Raw genomic sequence first — 4204 nt, forward strand, 5'->3', positions numbered from 1 at the left:
CCTCTTCTCTGCCTCCTCCAGTGCCCCCGGGCTCCCTCCAGCCCTTCACAGCTTCTTCCCCCCACCCTGCTCTGAGAAACCTGCCTCAGGTTTCCTTTAGGCACCTGGAAAACCTCCCAGAGCTCTGATCCTCACCGGAAACGTGGTGTCCTTGGCAGGAGAGCTTTCTGCATTGTCAGCGATGTTCATTGCCAAAGGGCAGAACGAGAGATGGCAAAGCCTCCTTCTGCCTTCGGGGTTTTAGAATAGTATTATTGGGCTTGGTGGCTAGTCACCCCCCTTTTCCTGAGTGGAGGTCGAGCGAGCCTCAGGTGTAGGTGGGCCGTTTTCTCTCAGGACTGCACTTCCAGAGCTGTCAAACTTAGCACAAAACGCTTGCTCCCCTCATGGTTTTAAGGCCCTGCAATATAATAAGTGCTAACAAACAGCAAAGCATTAATCACTCCTGCTATAAACCTCTTCTGCTTCCAGTTGCTCAGCTTTCATCCCCTGACATAATTATCTAGATTTTTCTACAGTGAGTTCCTGGACAGTTGAAACCTTAACATCCAATGGAAATAAACGAGCAGGGGGGAAAAAAGGCAGTAGAAAATAAAATAAAAAAATACTTGAATTCTCACAATGCATCATCCAGAAGCAAACCAAGCATATGCCCGCTCTCATCACCCTGGCAAGCCATCCTGCCCTGTCAGCAACCGCTCAAGCCCCAGCAAGGCTCTCCTGTCTGCCCCTCGCCAGATGGTTCCACCTCCCCCTCGTCCCATGTCTTCTAATGCCTTTGTCTATTTAAGTGTCAGCATGAGTCAGCTCGAAGTACAGACAATGCTGTGAGACAGCCCCAAGATCAGAATAGCAGGCAAGCAACAACAACGACAACAAAAGCAGACAAGGGCTTCCTATTCAAGAGCCCACTTCACCTGCGAGAGGGTAACTGCCAGACCCAGGGACCCGGCTGGGGAGCAGCGGCACGGCCAGGCGAGGGGAGGGCAGGCAATGCCAGCAGCTGCTGCTTATTTTAAGCTTAAGAAATGTGCTTATCAGTGCTGCCTGATAACACAGGTGGATAGGGAGGATAACGTAGGTGCCCAATGTATTAATTGCCAGGCACGCATCATCCATCAGCCTCAGCTCCGGCAGAGAACGATCTTTACACATAGTCATAAACTGTAAGAAATTCTCCTTTATTGACTCAAAGAACTAAAGAGGGTGTAACTCCCCCCTTGGGAACATCCTGGCAAAGATATCCAGGATGTTCCTTTCCAGGGTCAAGCCCAAAGTAGAAGCACAGACCTTGGTGGACCAGACCTTGGTAGATAACATGTTCCTGCCTGCTGCTCTAAGGAAGCGTTCAACGTGGTCGACTCATCGATGAACTTCACATCAAACACAATCTATGTTTCTAGATGTTAGCCATAAATATCTCCCATATTTTTAAACACGATTTCCTTTCCTATATCTCTACCGAGCACGGTATTGGCTCCATGGCGCTGGTTTACTTTCTTTGCAAACAAACTTCTAGCACCCTGCCTGCTGTCTGGAGATGATAATCCGCGGGGGATGGTTTGGGAACGAGTGCTGCGAGCAGCAGTTGCTTCCCATTAGTAGTGTTACAGAGGGAGCTCAAGGGTTTTGGGCTGGAGGTTGACTCCTGCCTGCTCAAATTGTTGCAACGATGTCAAATGTTTCTGTAAGGAAACATCTCACCCCCTCTCCTCACCTCTAGCCATAAACGGCCTCAGCACCTTTAGCCGAGCAAGAAACTTTGGGTTGACACATGCCAGGGCTTGTGTGAGAAGTGGCTGGACTCACACGGTGTCCGTTTTCTTCTTTATCACCCAGTATGAACATAAAATACGAAATGATTCAGGAAAGCAAGCTGACAAAGGGTTTATTTGGTCTGTTTGGAATTTAAACTGTCTTTTTAAAGCTCTGTGGTCAGGAGATACTGTTCTGCTGGAAGTGTAAACAGCTTTTTAAAACACAAGCCCTGCTAATAATAAAAAAAAAATGCTCTCTGGGCAGCCAGAAAGCTGTGCAACCTTTCATCTTTATCTTTGTTCTTCTACTAAGTGCACTGAAGTATCAGAGTCACCTAAACAGCATATCCGAGAGCAGGCAGGACAGGCTCCCCACGGGCGTCCCTTTGCCTCCCGTTCTCACACACGTACAACAGCAACACAAACCAGGTGATCGTGTCTGAACCCATCTCAGGTACGTTTCCACTCCTGTTGGCTCTGGGAACTTGCTCCCTAAATATTTTGTCCCTTAAAGTCAGAAAATGTTGGCAGAGAAAAGTTTGAGAGAAACTCCCTTGACTTAAAAATTGCTGCAGACCGTTGTCCCCCACTCAGGTGGTCGCTGCGATGGCTCGGGGCTGGGGCCAACGAGCCCCATCAACATCAAGCTAAGGCTCAGCACCCCCAGTCTTTGCATAAACCCATTTTTTTACTTTGCAGTAATCCAAGGCGAGCAGCACCGGCGGTGCTCTGGGGCTCCCCGCTGCGTACAACACCTCCCGCAGCCTTGGAGCATCCTGTGGCCAACGGCCCCCAGACCCATGGCTGGGGGTCTCTGCCGCAGACGCTGGGATGTATCTTCTCACCCAGACCGGGGCAAGTGTCCCAACCCTTCTTTAATTTACTCGGCCTCACTCAGATCTGGGTGACCAGACTTGTCCGTGCCTTTGCAATGCCTGAAGAGGTTAAAAGGGGAGGCAGAGGACCCCTGCTCCCCATCAGGGTGAGGTTTGATTGCTTTGGGAGCGGTGAGGTCCCAGGGTTGGGGCAATGCCTGAAGAGGTTAAAAGGGGAGGCAGAGGACCTCTGCTCCCTATCAGGGTGAGGTTTGATTGCTTTGGGAGCGGTGAGGTCCCAGGGTTGGGCGTTGGGTGACTCAGCCGAGCCTCTTCGCATGGCTGCGAGGCAGCGCGGCTGGAGCACAAGCTCCATCCTCACAGGGAGCCCCGCACACCGCAGGGGCCGTTTTAAAGCACGCAGATGTCCTGGGGTGCCCACCAACCATCGACCGAGGGGCTCGGACTGACAGGAGACAAGAGGTGTCCCCAAAGAGCCAGTATTGTGCAGACACGTGGTGGATGGGCAGCTTCAGCTGATCGGGAAAAAATCCTATATATTTTATCAGCATTCAGGCTGAAAACCAAGGCCAGTGACAGAAAACCTGGCCCTCCTCCACGTCCCTGCTTGGGGGATGGCCCTGCAGCCAGCATATGGCACTGCCAGTACCAGGAGCCATGCCGAGCCGCTCGGAATCGCACTTCTGTCATGCTGCCAGTTTGTAAACCCCATGAACAGCTAATTTCAGCCCAGTACCTCATTAAACACTGCTACCAGGATTCATTAGGGCACGCATGTGCCCCTGGTTGCTGCACAGAGAGAGTGGAGGGCTGTGGGTGATGCTGACCTGTCCCAGGAGGGCTGTGGCTGATGGTGACCTGTCCCAGGAGGGCTGTGGCTGATGGTGACCTGTCCCAGGAGGGCTGTGGCTGATGCTGACCTGTCTCAGGAGGGCTGTGGGTGATGGTGACCTGTCCAGCTGAAAGCAGCCAGGTAACAGCATCAGTCACCTGCCCCAAGGGCAGCCTCTTCACATTGTTAGTGCCAAAGCAAGATCAAAACCACAAGGAAAACCTGAAATCGCAACGAGTGTGACAGGTTGTATGTTCCCCAGTCATCCCCAGTGCTTGTCTGCAGACCTTCCTTCGGTGGGTCTCAGAGGAGCCCTTGGCTGCTCGCAAAGCCAGATTATACCAGAGCAAGAGGATTTCCAATCAAGGCACATCATGAGGGATGTCCTGCAGCAGATTAGGTGCCTCTAATCAGCCTAGCTCGTCAGCACGCCCCACCTAATTACAATCAGGGCAATCCCAAGGTGGGTGGGAGCTGGAAGAGGACGTTTACTTTTCTAAATATGACACTGTATTGTCATATTTAGAAAAAAAAAATCTAAAATTTCTAAAAGGATCCATTTTTAAATACGAAACCTTTGCATTAACCTGCCCCACCTGCAGTTGCTGCCTCCATCACGGATGGCGCGGTTTCATCAGTATTTCGGGGCGTTCCAGCTAGAGATGCAATACACAAATCACTGCGGGAGAGGCGCCCCACGGCAGCCCGTGGCTGCCGTGGGACCCTCAGGTCCAGAAACCAAACTCTCAAAGACGAAAAACGGCCTTGTGGCTGCGTTC

This window comes from Buceros rhinoceros, unplaced genomic scaffold, assembly GCF_000710305.1.
Source record: "Buceros rhinoceros silvestris isolate BGI_N320 unplaced genomic scaffold, ASM71030v1 scaffold8884, whole genome shotgun sequence".
In the NCBI taxonomy this organism is placed as follows: Eukaryota; Metazoa; Chordata; class Aves; order Bucerotiformes; family Bucerotidae; genus Buceros; species Buceros rhinoceros.